The sequence below is a fragment of the Aythya fuligula genome, chromosome 2 (assembly GCF_009819795.1).
Source record: "Aythya fuligula isolate bAytFul2 chromosome 2, bAytFul2.pri, whole genome shotgun sequence".
Classification (NCBI taxonomy): domain Eukaryota; kingdom Metazoa; phylum Chordata; class Aves; order Anseriformes; family Anatidae; genus Aythya; species Aythya fuligula.
In genome coordinates, this window is record NC_045560.1 from 126,415,003 (window position 1) to 126,431,897 (window position 16,895).

Below are 16,895 nucleotides of genomic sequence, written 5' to 3' on the forward strand. Positions count from 1 at the left end.
ACATTATGGGGAAACTGCTATTATTTTCAAAGTGAACTTTGAATCATAAGAAACCGCATTTCTCTCTTGCAGAGCATTGAGAGCAGAGGTGTCATACACTTGCATCCTTGGTCTATCCTAAACCTGCTTAATAATCAGTGGTATGGACAACTTCTTCCTTTAACTGTTAAACTGGCATATATTAGGTGAGTTCACTGCAGGTTTCAGATGGGGAAAAAAAAGAGAAATGCTTTGTTTTGTATTCTGTGGTATTTCTCCTGTAACTATTGAAACCTTTAGCCCACTTACAGATTTTGACACCTTTTTTGATTAATGAACATTCAAGTTCTTAAGAAAAAAAATAATAATCATCACACCTTGTAGAGAATGAGCCCTTATTTCATATTTGTTACTTTTCACAGCCTTTCCAATAGGTATAAATGACAGACTAAGCATCTGCTAGTTTTGATACTGTCTTGAATCTCAAAAATGCTCAGATCTACCCTAGCTGTTACCCACTAGCCAATTCCTTCCTTATTTTATTCTCTGTAGTGCATCTACTAATAATGGCATGCTCCCTGTAGCTCTAATTTACATTAAGCATGATAAGTATTTCTCCAGTCTAGACTTCCTTCCCTTGAATTTTCTATTTATATTCTGACAAAATGGTAGCTCTGTCTTAGCCTAGCCAATGTAAGCATGCGCAGCATGTCAACTGTCTTCCAGGCAGATACAAATAATCTTCCCTGGAAGAAAAGGTTTTGCAGCCCAATTCCCAGAAAAGAGGTGATGAATGTGTTATTCCTGAGTAAGAAGCTAGGTAACACTGAAGTCTTCGCTTTATTTGTCCATTAACCTTAGTACAAAACACCAAGTCCCAGGTTTTGAAAGCTCTGTGGTCTAACAATTTTGTTTTTAGTAGTCAAAAAGAATACTACAGCTCTTCAACACCTGGGTGAGGATAATCTTTGGGTGTTTACCAAAGGAACAGGTACATGTACAGTCCCTCCAAGAAGGAACTTCAAGTCCGTGCAGCCTGGGCAGGCAGAGCACTGAAAGGACAGGTAAGAAAAACGGCTTGCACAGGGGCATCTATCAAGAAGACAAATCCTCCAAGGACAAGCAGTTGTTTCTCTACATGATGAGTACTTAACCTGTGGCCTCCCAGGATATTCGATCTGAGCAGCAGCCCATTCCCAACAGCCGCTTTTGCTGGGAGGCCATCTGGTAAGGGGGTCCAGGCTGAGCAGGTGTGTTCCTCTGGGCTGTGCCTGTATCTGTCCAGGGCCTGCAGACTATGGTACTCAGTGAGCAGGTAAGGCTGTGTCTCCTGCTTACCTCGACCATGAAGTAAAACAAGCCCTCTAAACATTGCAGCACTGTGTACAAGTCCATGCAGCTTTCCCTAATATTAGATGCCTTTTTGGTAGGTTTATTTTTCAATAAAATTCTAATTATTGCCATGTAAATTAAGTACTATCACAGATGGTCTTAAAAAAAAAAAAAAAAAAAACACAAATGTGCCTGTGCTAATACTACAGTTTCTTATTGATATAGGAATTCCCTAGTTCTTCAAACATTTGTTTTCATTGCACATTGCAAATAGGCTTAAAATTATTTTCTGTTCAGCATGAATCACATTTTTCTGTGCTCTCCCACTCCTTTAAAGGCAGTCTTTCAACATGGTACTTAGGAAATGGTACGAAATATGTTATAATCAATGGTTGGGGTATCTTCAATTGGTTCTGAATTGTTTTGAGTTGTACCTCTCATTATCTAGTTAAATGAAGCTTTTGCCTTTCCCATGCACGCTGTTTCCCATCAGCTTGCAACTGGAACATATCACATGTTTTGGATTGTATTTTTTTTTCTATATTTCCTGATTACAATATAAATCCTCAGGAAGCTTTACAGCTTAACCGCTAGTTACATTCTTTTATCAGTGTGGCAGGAAACTGATGGGCCCAAGCTAGTCATTCAGAAAAATACTGCATGCCCTCTGGGACTCTGCCAGTATGAGAAGTGGGGAAGAAAGAATAAAATCTGATAACCTCGTTGGTGTTCGTGACTGTTTTCGTAAGACGCGGAAAATCCCGGGTTTGCCCTGTCACTAAATCTCTAATTTCCTAGGGCTCTAGAGACATCATAAAGCAGATAAAACCCCCGCAGAGGCTACCTGGCAGATGTCCATACCACACTGTTGCAACTCCCCTCCTTCCCTTTCACTTTGCACCTGTTCTGACCAAACTGCCTGCTTTCTGGGTGACTCAACAGCAACAGGCAAACAAGCAATCAAGGACACTTTGAACTAAAAAAGGAAAGAAAAAAAAACAAAAAACAAACAAAAAAAAAACAGTGATAGTAAAAATGCCTTAGACCTCCCCATGGGATCCCAGGACAAGTGCTATTATTATATTATATGTATTACAGACGTAACAGACTTTTTCCACCTGGCCATAGGGCGAGAAAACAGTCTGGCCACATTTTATTTAATTGTACAAGCATTGATGTCAATGTCTCACCACACAGCTTAATTCCACCCACAGGACATAACTGTCATCTAACCTGGCTTCCTTATCTGTTGCCTCTGTTCCGCACTGGCTCTAAGAATGACCTGCAGAAGCAAGAACTTCCATGTCGTTTTAATCGCATGGTAGCACCTTGATTTGTTGATAATACCAGGTCTACATCACATTTTCTACACAGGAATCTCCCAAAGGGATTGAGCAGCTGCATAACAGATAAAGGGATGACTTCACATTTTACTGGAACTAAACCAAGCTGACGGTGAACTAGTGGTCATCTGCAGCAAAACATGGCAATTTTATGATCGTAAAGATTGAGAAGAAGACGTATGAATTGCCTCAGTCATGTGGAATAATAAGAATATTGCGTTGCTAGAATGGAATTCAGCCAGAGGGACAGTGATGTTGCTCATGAACTCAGTAGCCAGCAATTAGTAAGGGACAGTACATCGTTTTGTGCCTCACTGGAAAGATGTCAAGTTCTCCAACATGACTATGTCCCAGAGCTGACGTAAAAGTAACGGTGCCGTCTCAAACACAAACATTCAAAAAGTGTCAGGGCCCCCTATCTACATCTCTATGGTCTCTGTCTAGGTTTCCATCGATCTGGCTTAGTTAACACAGTGCTGGTAGATGATCGTCCGCTAAAAGAATGAGCCTTAATTTGGAAGAGAAGGATACAAGTCAAAAGAACCTGAAGGATGGGCTTTGTGCTCAGGGACCTACCAAAACACATAAGCTAATGAGACACTTGGAATTTCAAAAGCACACAGAAAACTTGCATTGCTTCCCTACAAAATACAGCTTGAGTGGTCAGGACTTCTTTTATTTTAATTTCATATAAAGCACTGCGAATCAATTTTTTTCTGAGTCACACCGTATTTATTTTTTTTCCCCATCTCCGGAACAAAAAGGATTACAGTATCTTCACTGAATCACTGCACAACATATGTTGTAATGTGTAAAGGTCTGTGGATTTTCTCGGAATAACCATTTCCACTCAAATGATGGGGTCATTGTTTTACCAAGCTTTCTCATTGTACAGTACTTTCTGTTTAAAATGCTCTCAATGCACAAAAATACCCATTCTTTATTGCTAGAGCTATAAGGAAGTTATTTTTAAAGAACTGTAAGGAAATTTACTTCAAAACCCTTGGACACAGGTTCGGCAGCCCACAGACTTCTGCCGAGCCATCTATTTATAAAGTACCAGGCATCCCATGACTTTTAGGAATGACAGAATTTCACCATAGTGTTGGCAGGTTTAGAATACCTAAATACTCACGTTGGTTTCTATTATTTTGAAGCATTGTTTTTGTATGATTCCGAGAACACTTCTTGATCAGATATGTATTTGAAGATGTAGACACTTTCGCCAAATACTTTGTTCTGTACAAGTATTTGCAAAAGGATGTCATTTCTGCTTGTGCTGAACCCGTGAGTGGGGAATAGGATGACAAAAAAAGCTGTAGCACAAGAGCTATCAGTTGCCTTCCCGCACATTCCTGTTTTAATATTTTTTTTTTAACCTCTGAATCTGAAACAGAACAAACTATGCCATCAACACCCTTGGTTTCATTCCATACACAAACATAACACTTAGAAACACGTCACAGTAAAATTTCAGAACCCAGCAGGAACAAAGACTACTTTAAAACTGAACACCATCCTTGTCCACATTGATGAAGAATCCCACTGCACTTTAGTATTTTTGGTTATACAAGAGAGAACTTGCTGGCTGTTTGCAATAAAAACTACCTGATTATGTGCCTTCCTGTGGTCAGTTTTGTGGTTTAGAGATGTATGAGTTAGAGGACCACCTGTCTGGGCTGCCAAAATCCTGTCCTGCTGTCCTTGCTTGCACTAATGCAGGTGCTCACAGGGCTGGGCAGGGAGGGGTTCAAACCAGCCAGAAATGGACAAAACAGAAAACAGCAACAGCTCCCTGCTGGTTTAGCTCCCCAGAGGGGCTAGCCAGTGATTCCAGCTCTGGTGTCAGAGGGACAGACAGACAACCACGGCTGCAGGTCCCTGCCCAGACCCGGAGCACCTGCCGCCCCCACAGGGCACAGCAGAAGGACCACGCAAACACATCACGCGTTTCAAGGCCACCACCATTGAGCCCGAGACAACAAATACAGCCTCAGTAACAACAAGGCACCTGATTGAAGTCATGGAAAGAAAACTGTCTGAACTAGCACTTTTCACCCACAAGCTTGAGCCTCTTTTTGAAGAGCGTGGATTTTTTAATCAGATTACAGCTCCATCTTAACGCTAGCACTGTGCATCTTTATTAGCTTTCTCCTGTCATATTTGAATTTCAATTAATGTCACTTGGTTTACTGAAAAGCCACAGCATGCTATGACTGCAGGACAAGAAAGCACCTTGTCAGTTCTCCCCCTATTGCTTTTCCTGACCAAGAGATCAGTGAGTAAAAAACTGCCAGTTTTACAAGATGCCACCAGGCACCTTCTCTTTGACGTGATGCTCTCCTTCCCTTCCTGTTATTCTGGCACACGGATGGCACAGGGGTCGATGACGGGACCGTGCTCCCCCTGCATGCCCTGACTCCGAGCTCTGCCCTGCTCCACCTCTCAGAGGGACACAAAACGTGGGCCCCACTGCTCCCCAGCTCTGCCAGCACAGTGCCGAGCCCGCTAAGACACCCTAATTAGCAGGACTGCACAGCCCAGGCTGATGATTTTTGGGATGCGGGCTGCCGTGCACCCAGCCAGCTGGGAAGAGCCGCTGGGCTGCCCCACTCCTTGCCCTGCACCGGTAAAGCAGAGGGAGGGTGGACAAACCTTGTAGGGCTGAGACACCAGGGGTGTAAACCCTACAGGGCTGCTCAGTGCAGGGCTGGACGGCGACCACCTAATAGATGTGTATTTAGGATGAGCGCGAGCAAAAAGTAAGGAGCGCTGCGCTTTAGAGGGAAAACAACTTCCAACCTGCAAACCCCAGGCACAGCAGACCCCGAAAGCTGTCAGACCCTGCCACAAGCCCCTCTCCTCGCCCCTCTGCCTGCTGCTGGTGCCAGCCCCGAGGTCCATGCCCCTTGACGAGACTCCTGACATCCCAGCACGCCGCCGGCAGCCCTGCAGCCCTCGGAGCCTGCTCCCCAAAGCCACCCCGCTCCTGCCCCGGGCCGAAGCCGAGCCTGCCCCCACGGGGACCGCACCTACCGGGGCACGCCTGGCCGTGGTCGTGGCAGCAGTCCCCGGCGCGCCGGCAGCCTCCGTCGCAGTAGCAGCTGCCGTAGCCGCCGTCCTCCCTCCAGCCGCTGCTGACACAGGCGGCGTCCCGGCCCTCGCAGCACCGCTCCGAGCAGCCCCCCCCGGCCCCGGTCCCGGCCCCGGCCCAGAGCAGGCCCAGCCACAGCGCCCCGCTCAGCGCCGCGCCGCCCATCGCCGCGCCGCCCCGACGGCCGCCACCGGCACCCCCGCCCCGGCTCCCGGCTCCCGGCGGCGCGGGGCGGGCTCGACGGGCGGGCAGCGGGGGCGGGGGGCGGTGGTACGGCCCTGCCCGGCCCGGCCCTGCCCTGCCCTGCCCTGCCTTGCCTTGCCCTGCCTGGAGCTTCCCCACCCGGCAAGGCACGGCCCTCCTGCCCCGACGGGGAAGGCGCGCAGAGGGCCGGGGGTGTCCCCGCGGGTGTCCCACACGGTGGTGGCCCCCACGGAGATGACCCCACGCGGGAGCTGCGCGGTGGTGATCCACGCACTGGTGTCCCGTGCTGAGGTGGCACAGACAGCAGTGCCCTGCACAGCACTAACCCTACACAGTCAGAGAATCGCAGAATGGCTTGGGTTGGAAGGGACGTGAAGGACCACCCAGTTCCAACCCCCTGCCGTGGGCAGGGACACCTCCCACCAGACCAGGTTGCCCAAAGCCCCATCCAGCCTGGCCTTGAGCACCTCCAGGGATGGGGCATCCACAGCTCCACAGACGTGCTTTATTGGTACAGGCACTTACACATGTCAGGGGACATCTCACATAGCCTGGAGAAAAAGAAGCATTTGTGTCTGTTATTTCTTCCTCCTTCTCCTTCTCCTTCTCCTTCTCCTTCTCCTTCTCCTTCTCCTTCTCCTTCTCCTTCTCCTTCTCCTTCTCCTTCTCCTTCTCCTTCTCCTTCTCTTTCTTCTTCTCTTTCTCCTTTTTTTTTTTTTTTTTTTTTTTTTTTTAAAGCTCTTTTTCTGGAACAAACAAAACAACCTCTACTGGCAGGTGCACAAGACTGTGGGGTAGGTCCCAAATAATCTCTTAAAACATGAAGATTTTTATTCTGGCTTTCAGTTATATCCAGCCCTAAGAGCTTTTCAGGATTAACAGGACCTGGTAGTTTTAGCCAAAAATCAAATCCCAAAAGCAAGTGGTGATGTGACTGCAAAATTATGTTAGCTTTGCACACTTCCATTTGCAGATACTCAGCTACTAAGGCTAAAGACATCTGCCAAAGCCACAGAGAGACAGGTGGTAACAGTCTGTTATATTATCTGCTGCATGTGGTGGGTACTTGGACACCCTGAGACAGCTCAGGACAGCCAGAGTTTAATTTCTTCTACCCATCACAACAGTGATGTTATTAAAACATTATTTAAAGCCTGGAGGACTGGGTCCAGTGTGCCAATAATGAAGTCACTGGAACCTTGCCAGCCCAACGTTGACCCAACAAACAGAGTAAGTCAGGGGGAGTTCCTGCGGTAGGTGAGAGGAGAACAAGACTTGCAGCCTGCCTTCGTACTAGGCAATGTGTGATCAAGAAGGCCTCTTTATATTTTCCTTCCTATTATTGGATTCCTGTGGTTCACCTGAAAGGCAGAATATTAACCAACTGATGTGAGAACTGACTTTATGAGCAGATAAATTGTGTGCAGATGATTTATGCTAAAGGGATAATTTATTAAAATTTGGATGAGGTTGGAACAAAATAAAGAACTACTTTCTCTTAGTGGATATGTTTACAAAAGTAAAAAAAAAAAAAAAAAAAAAGGCAAAAAAAGCACCAAGAAACTACATCTGTAGTTCAGCCTAGCTGAACAAGACAGAATATAAATGAAAAGTGTTAAAATTTCTACTAAGTGCAATAAAGCAATTTTTTCAAAGTAACCAGAAAGAAGAATCTTAATTAAAGTAGAGAACAAGCTCACTCTTTGTTCCAGCAAATACCTTGCTTTTTCCCTTTTCCAGTTTAGTTCCTCACTATTAGTAGTGCTGGCTCATTTGTGAGTATGAAGGACAAAGAACCATGGCAATGCTTTCTTGGGCAATGAAGGAGCACTGAAACCCTTACAGGCAATTTGGGCAAAATAGACAGAGATTGCTTTCTAGTTTGACATGAGATGGTCCACAGAAAGTAGGTGTTGCCCATGCTCCGCTATTGGCTACCTTTTTGTCATGGAGATATCTTTAATTATAAGGAAAAGCAGTTCCTGGCAAGGCTGGTGTAAAAAGGGATGTGTAGGTAAGATAAGCAATGCATGAAATTGCTCTGTCTTCCTCATAAAGCACGGAGGAGCATTGTAGGGAGTGGAGGCAGTCAGTCATCTGTTCCACACATGCCCTCGGTGCCAAAATAATTCTTTTTAATCCCAGAGGTGAGGAGGAATCTCGGGACTGTACTGTAATTCTCTTAAAACAAGGTGTTGCTGCGAGCTATGGGATTTTAAAAACCACAGTCTAGCTCTAGTTGCCAGCCATTTATGTATTTTCCTATGACTTCTGTCCTATTTTAGCATTTGGTACTCAAAAGCAAAGTTCCCAAACTATAACATAACAGCAGCATTGTATGGTAAGAAAGGAAAAGAAACCAAAACTGTGAAATATGTTTTTCAGCTAATTTCTCCAACGTGTAGATGGTTCCAATGAGTCTTGTTCCATTGTATTTTTTTATTTCCAACCAAAGTATCCTTATTGCCTTAAATGGAGTTTGCCTTGGTTTTAATACCACAAAGACAGAACTGAGCCAAATATGTTCCAACAGTAAATTAGAAAGACAACTAGTCTCTATTATTTACCATTCTTACCAGCTCTCTTATTTACTATGGTTATTTATGCTCTCTGTAAAGAACATAAAGCAGAGCCAAACTCCCTCACTCTCTGTCCATTCCCATGGAGCACCTCTACCCATGACATCCGGCAGAAGACTGAAAACACCTGCAACTGGGAAAAGTTTGAGTCTGGGAACAAAATATATGTTTGATAGTAAAATACCTTTCTTTTATTTTTCAAGTTTAACTTACAGCCACCGTGCCTTTGAAGGCCTGATATAAGGACTATTCAGCTCAACTTCAAAGTCCTTTTCAGATATATTATCTGTCAGCCCATAGCATTCCACATGCCCACACCTCAGCAGCAAACTCTCCGGAAGGTCCTAACTTGCACAAATGGAGCTCATTTTTGTTTGCTGCTGGGAGGTTAATCTGATGGCAACAAAATGAGAAGACTTCAAAGATCCTGCAGGGCATTTCTTTTCCTTTTAGACTTGTGTTTGCGCACAGCTCTTTATTTATTTTACAGAAATGCCCTTCCAAAAGCAACTTGCTTAAATTTTAAATTGAGACTACGCAGTAAATGATGTGACTACAAAGGCTGCGGGCTGTCTCCATTCTGCTACAGGATGTGCTTCCTAGGAGCACCGAAGTCAGCCACAACCTGCGTTGGTCTTCAGAAGCCTTTGTTCCCATTGTTCCCAAAAAGCAGACCTTCTCCTGATAAGGATTAATCCCCACTAAAGTGAATAGTCAAACCATGGTGTTTGCTGGTGTGGCTTAAAGCAATAGCAACACTTCATATGTGAGAAAAATGAGGAGCAATTTGTCTTCACTAACAATCAGTCACTGTAAGAACACTGTAGATGATGCATGAAAGAGGGCTTTTTATAGCTATATAGGCCATACTGTTACACGTTCAATGACCAGCTTGAGCTGTTCTACACTGAATTGCTCATAAGAGAGCATGCTAAGTACCTGGCTGTATCAGAGGAAAGTAATTTGCTGTAAAAACAGCCTTTACCTTGCATCCACTTTGTCCTGGAAGCCCTGACAGATGGAGCCCTGCCATGGGAGCTACATTTGCTCGCTATGTCTCAATTACAACCATTGATTTTGGTTGGGGTTGGTAACGATGCATGAAATTGCTTGAATTCTAGAGGATAGTGGGAACAGAGCAGAGCTATCTGTCAGGATATTTTTAGCTGATTTCTAAAGGCCGTCCACCCTCCTTGCAAGTTACTGGAGAAATGTCTAAATATTGGGATGAACACAGAGCTGCTGTTGAGCAGAAAATGTCAGGCAATTCTGTATGCCCAGCCTAAGCAGATCAGGGTTGAAAAACATCCCTTTTCTGGCTTTTATTGGAGTTTGTTTTTTACAGGTTTGTGTAGCTGAACTGAACTGAAGTACCTGAGCCAGCACGAGGAAGGGGAGGTAGCCCAGGGCAGTGAGGCAGCAGGAAGAAGGACTGCCTCCACCAGCAGCCAGTCAGTTCACGGTCAGACTGGCTTAGCCAGCACTCTTTGAGGAAATTCCCCCTTAGTTTTCCAGGCTACAAGTACATCTTTTGTCTGAATAAACAGATTATGGGTTATGAAATAATAGTATCACAATCATAAGCACCCTTCCACATTAGTTCTTATTTTATCTTTGTTTTAGGTGCAACCATAACCTAGAAATGCCATCATGATGTCATTCCAGGTATTGTTTGTCTCAGTGATTTTGAGAACAATATTCCCCAGGGACCACTCTCAAGAAAGCACAGTAAGTACCTGGCTGTGCTTGACAAAGAGTGTTTGCAGTGAAAGCAGTGATGCATAAAGTAATGATTTTGCTAACTCCTGCTCCTGTAAAGTCAGGCTGCTATTCAGACAGCCTGTCCTGGTTCTTCAGGCCAAATAGGACGCTTGTGCTTTCAGAGGCTTTGCTCAGGTGTGAAGGCATCTATTCATAATGTGCAAGGAACAGATACACTTTGCTCCCATTTCTTAGCTGCAGAGTTTAGTAGGTAGCTTTCTTTTTCAAATGCACATGATCAGCTAGAGCAAAAGCAGGTAGCAGTTTAACTTAATCACTCTCTAAAACAGAACTGCTTCTTATAAAAATTGGTATCGCAGGATATTATTCCACATACTCCCCTGTTTCTCCTGCTATTTTGTTATTTTGGATAGTCATAGACCTCTTCTTTTCTGTAACTGTGACTAAATCAATTGCTTCCTGCCTTGATGGAGGTATCATTATTACCATTTTAAAGATAGGAGACAATGATAGTGAGAGATTAGGGCCTGTATCCAGCAAAACACTTAAGCACTTGCATAACCCAAGGCACATAATACCCCTCTGTAGGACTGTACACTCCTTCCAACTTACACAATTTACTGAACCTGGGCCTCCTGCTTTGCCTGAGGACTCCCAGCGCCACAGCTTACCACACTCCCAGCCTCTCCTTCCCTCGCAGCCTGGGACCGTGCACTCTGCTCCGTCACACCTACAGCAAATAGGAACCTTGATGTAGGAGCCCTTTCAGCTCCTTTTCCTGTTAGAAAGCTGAACAGATGCATAACTTCTCCTGGGATTCATTATTTAAAATCATGCAAAATTTCTCAGTAACTCTAGATCACATTTGCACTGCTCGCTGGTTTAAATTCTAACCACACTTAGCACAGTCCAAAGCTCAATCTGTTTATTTCTTTCTCCATTATCACCTCCAGTAGCAAAGATTCAGTAGCAAAGATTCAGCATCTTGGAGATGGTGGATGATTTTGATGATGGTGCATTTTGCAGGGAAGAATGCAGCTGCCTGGCCTGCTACTGATGAGCGCACTGTGCTAGCAGGGATAAACACCCTTTTCTGTCAACGAGGAAAGTAGGAATAACAATGAGTTTATAAAATTAGGGCGCTGAACTGTTGAGAAAGAGAGTCATTTTTCTGATCATAATCCTACTTTTAGAAACCTCTGCCAATCTTTCTACTGGTCTAATGAAAAGGTGGATTTTGCTGACTTGAATAATTTGAAAGTAAATGATGATTCTGGTGTACAGGGGCTGGCAGAGGAAGTTGTTTATATAATTCTGGGCTTGCTAATAACCCTCTTCATAGCTAGAAGTGGTGCCAGGGAAGCTGCTGGCTATGTTAAAATGCTTTCACATTTCCTTGCCTTTATTGTTTTCTGTCACAGTTCTTTTTTCTTTTTTTTTAATTAGTACATGAACTATTTTTAGTGTCTTTAGACAAAAAATGTATTGTTCAAGCTAAAATGGGGCCAGGTACCATGAAAATGTACTCAGAGAAAAACATTTGGAGCCAGAGTTATTCTTTGGCTATGTGCAGTGAAAGTTTGCATGCTCAGCCCAATTAGTTACAGCTATGGCACTTCACCTAGGTCAGGGGAACACTGTTGTTGCAGAAGGGACAACTGGCCATCAAGCTGCAGAGAATTATTCTGAACCAAAAACACCTTGCCTGCGCAGCATTTAGAATATTCTGAATTATTTCATCCATCCAAATACTTCTTGCTGAAGAGCTGAATGATGAACAAAGCTTTTGAGTTTTGGTCAGATCTGATGTTTGATAAGGCACCTCTCAGAGCTTAAACAAGCTCACAGTCTTGATACTTTTCTTCATGTTTGTCCAAAGGCCAGTCCTACGCCATGCCTCTGCTCTAGTCAACCATTCAACTCCTCTGAGGTGATGAGGGCTCTGTTACAAGGGGAGAGCTTCTCTGTGTGGAAGTTATATTGAAAATGGGGGGAATCCACCAGAAATGAAGGGCTGTCCCAAAGAACCAAGTGCCTTCTATACTCTAGCTACTGCCTCATTCTTTGATCTTGCCTAAATAAAAACAAGCATATAGGTTTACCAAAAGAGACCCCAAAAACTTATGAAAAAACATCCTTTCAATATGCACACTTCCCTATTAAAAAAAAAAAAAATAAAAAAAAATAAAAAAACAACAAATATTATTCATGTTGTTAAACACAGCTGTGGAAGTTCATCTAATAATGTGGTGACAAGTACAGCAGAAGCAGATGTTCAGAAAAGCAAGACATGTCAAGTGTAGGCTCAATTCTAGCTGCATATACAAAATGGTTCCTGATACTCTTTTCAGTAGAAGAACCCAAGTGTTTCAGAAAGAGGTTTTAAAAAAAAGGTTACTTCCAGTCATCTGTCATCTGTGCAATGCAGGCTTTTAACACTTCACAAAATAATTCCCATGCAGAGGCAGATGACTTACATTTAAAGTCGCAAACATTTTCAACCTTTCTCAAGTTATAGGTCCCTAAAATATTCCCATAGATGCACAGGCTTCTGCAGAATTACCACTATATCTAGCATACAAAAATGTACTTTTCTTAATCATCTTATAAGTAGTCCATAGAAAAACAAGAGAGGTCACAAGCTCATAACCACTGAAGCAGGGAAACCTTTTTAGGTGGAAATCAGGCATTGGCTTGAAATAATGGAGAAGTCATCTGATTCTACAGCAATCCAAATAGACATGTTGTGATACACGTAGCTTCAGTCTCTCACCCCTGGATCCTGTCAGCAGCATAACTACAAACCCGCTGCAATGCACCAGTGACCACCAGCTGGAAAGGGATGGGGCTGGGTAGCAAAGAGAAGAGATACAGTGGGGATGAGCCTTGATGCTTGGCTTGATTAGAGGTTCTGCTTCAGTCTTTGCACCATGGCCCACTCTGGCCTTTCAACACCACAGGATCTGAGTGGAGTCTTCCAACTGCAAGTACCAGAGCCAGGACCTGGAGATCCACAAGAGATGTGTAGGCACTTCTGTAGGCAAGAGAAGCTCAGAAGTATGGGGTTAGCCTAGTCACTACTGCTTTCTTCTTTGTGTTCAAATCTATCTTGACAGCAATATACACTAAGACACCACAGAACTATAATACATACATGTGGCAGAAACTTGTCTTATAAAGCAGGGAAACCAGTTTGCTAGCTACTGATTTACTTTAGTGATGGATCCAGTTCAGTGGATGTGCTGGTCATGGAGATCTACCCTAGGATGACCCATCTGTTCACACCATAACCTTCGAGGCCTCTCTCAGGAGCCTCCTCAGCTCCCTGTGCCCCTGGCATGGCCAGGCACTGCCTGACAGCCCTGTGCGCTCCTTGTACCGGGTTTGTGGTACGTGGGTGGAGGCAGCCAGCTGGATTTGAGGAAGGTTTTAGCAAAGACCTTGAATGACTTATTGCCTGGCAAGCTACCTCGACCTCCAGTTTTGAATGCTTTCCTTAGGGAGTTAAGAGGCCCCTCACAGACTGGCAGAGGAGTGCACGTGAGGGACCTGGGAGAGAGTTTATGTTTTCCTAGCACTCACCCCACTGTCAGGACTATTTTGTGCTTCCTTTTTTGGGCTACTTGTAACAGATACTTCCTTATTTGAAGCACTGACTGAAAGTGAGGGCAGAAGTGGTGATCACGGAGTCAAAAAGGCCCCCTTGCTGCAGTATAAATATTTTTGAGTGCTTTGCCGTTCCACTTACACAACCTCAGTATAGTTTAAAGATAAATAATATGATCTTTAAAGAAGAGGTCAATCCCCTGCCTCAGTTGGCGTGGCTCCTCGTGACTTCCATGGAAATATGCTATTTTGCACTGAGATCTGCCACCCAGTGTTTTGACCGGTTCATATACTAAGAAATTCTCTGGATGCTTTGCGCTTCATAAAATGGCCCTGAATGAATTTGGGTTTCTTCCTGGTGTCCTTCTTGGTGTGTAACACCAGTATTTCCTCTCTCTTTTTCAAAAGATATTTTCAAATATTATGAAAGAGGGTTGGAGGTGCCGTCTTCCACCTTCTGTGTGTACCTGTTGTCAGATTGGTCACATCAAAACAGGATTTCAGTTTTTAAACAAAGCTTTCTCTCGACTTATGTGTAAATGTGAACTACCCCATTGATCTTAATCAAACAATTATATCCTTCAAATTCAGTGTGTGTTTGCATGTTCTGCTGAATTAAGGCTTACTTATTGATCTTTCCACTTTTGTCAGAACCAACTGATAAAAGGTGGACTTGAAAGAAGGTACGTATCCTACAAGCACTGAGTTTCTGTTGAAACCACACGATTTGGAAAAAAGAAAGAAGCTACACTTCAAAAACCTGATAACACAATAGCAGAGGTTATGAAGATGCTTTGAAAAAGCTAAATCTTTATATGTATGACCCTTAAAAACTATTTTATAATTTACTGTCACTGCATGGTTGGAAGGAAGAGGCAGTGTTTTACACAGGTAATAATGTGGCTAGGATTTACACCCTGTTGGGGAGGAGGGGTTGGATCTCAAAAGCAGACACAGCCCCACACTGGACAGGAGACAGTTCAGCTTTGCCTGCAGCAGATGAAGCAGAACAGACATCTCAACAGTCAGTGCCAATACTAGTGCAGGCTTTTCCCACCCACAAAACCCACTTATCCATGGGCATGAATTTATCTCAATATCTCTGTGTTTAAATGTATGTATTATATATATGTAGTTGCATAATATTAAAGAGAAAAATTATTTTAGGCCTTCATTGTGTCTTGATTTGTTTATCTCTTTCTCTTAAATGTCTTGTTTTGTTATCTAACTTGAAGATGTCAGTACTTTGGCTGTATTTCTTTCTCTCTGGTTTAGGAGGAAAGCAGAAGTCTCTAGGGTAGAGGATACCCGCAGTTTTGTCTCGATGTCTGAAATACGTTTATCATGTTTATTCCACATGCAATTATCTGCACATGAACATGACTTTTCATATCATATTCTGGGATCATATTCTGTGTTTGTCCACAATTCATGAAACTCACAAAACTGTCCTCCTGATGCACTGAATGTATAAACACACAAAATGGGAGTCCCTTCCCTTCCCTTCCCTTCCCTTCCCTTCCCTTCCCTTCCCTTCCCTTCCCTTCCCTTCCCTTCCCTTCCCTTCCCTTCCCTTCCCTTCCCTTCCCTTCCCTTCCCTTCCCTTCCCTTCCCTTCCCTTCCCTTCCCTTCCCTTCCCTTCCCTTCCCTTCCCTTCCCTTCCCTTCCCTTCCCTTCCCTTCCCTTCCCTTCCCTTCCCTTCCCTTCCCTTCCCTTCCCTTCCCTTTTCTCTAGCAATCTAGCTATCAGTATGAAGAATATTTTTAAAAATCTTTTAATACACTTTAACTGTATTATCTCCAAGAATAACATATTGCAGAGACTCTTTGTTGTGACATTCAAAGATCCTGAACACCTACACTAACCATGCCACCCATTCATAACTATGTTTTCTTTCAGACAACATCAATCTTAGAGAGATCTTTCTGTTCACCCAAGGCAGTCAAAAATACTGCAATCACTCATATAGAAGAAAAATATATATACACCCATTTTGAAGGAATGACTTCAGATTTACAACATTAGGAAAAGTTTTGACAGCACCAAGTGTTTAATCTGCAAAGGGATTATAGTTATCTTCACAGTATGCACACATCATTAATGCTAATGGGAACTGCACCTCCAAGACTCGCCTTAAAATGCTGGCTGTAAATAGCATCCCAGTAGGATAATTAAAAGTCTGGTAGAAATACAGCAAGTTCCAGCAAACATTTTCTCCCAGGGTAAGTGGTGATAGAATTTGGAAAAAAAAATACTCAGTAGTTTGCCGGAGATGGGTAGTGCATCAGTTTTACAAACAAGCTCATGCACAAAAGATTTTTCCAAATTTGGTATAATTTTAGTTGATGTATTTTGTTCTATTTCTTAGCATACTTGTTTTTTCTTCATCTCTGTAATTCTACTTGACCTGAAGTCCAGTGCTGGGATATGTTTGCAGTCATTATTATGTCAGGATCATCCATTCCCATTTCTATTTCTCCCATGCTCCAAACTACTGGGTGAGAAGAAAAAAAAAAAAAAAAAAAGATTTTTTTTTTCTCATTTATTTCTGTTCTAGAGTACAATTGCTGGAAGACGGTATCTATTCTGCCAAGAATAACTCTATCTTCTAGAATTACAGGGGCATCAACAGATAAGAATAACAAAACTGATTCATCACGTTTTCTTATTTTGAAAAGACTAGTGATGAGGGCAAATCTAGGGATGAAATCAAAATAATCATCTCATATCCCACAGGGACCAAACTGCACTGTGAGAAAGAAATAGCCAACAGCCTCTAGACTTGCAATGTCCCATAAGTTATCCCATTTTGAGGTGACAGCGTTTGCCCAAGGGGCAAAGTCATGAGAATGGCTTTTCTAATGCATAGAGATATTGAAGCTTCTGTGTAATATTATAGGCCTTGACATATCCACAGTTGATATACGATGTTCACATAAAGGCTCAGAGCTTACCCAAGTAATATTTGAATCTCAATCACTGACAGCAGGAGACTTCAGACTTGGCCTCCACCATTTCCTTGTCTTGTCCTCAGAG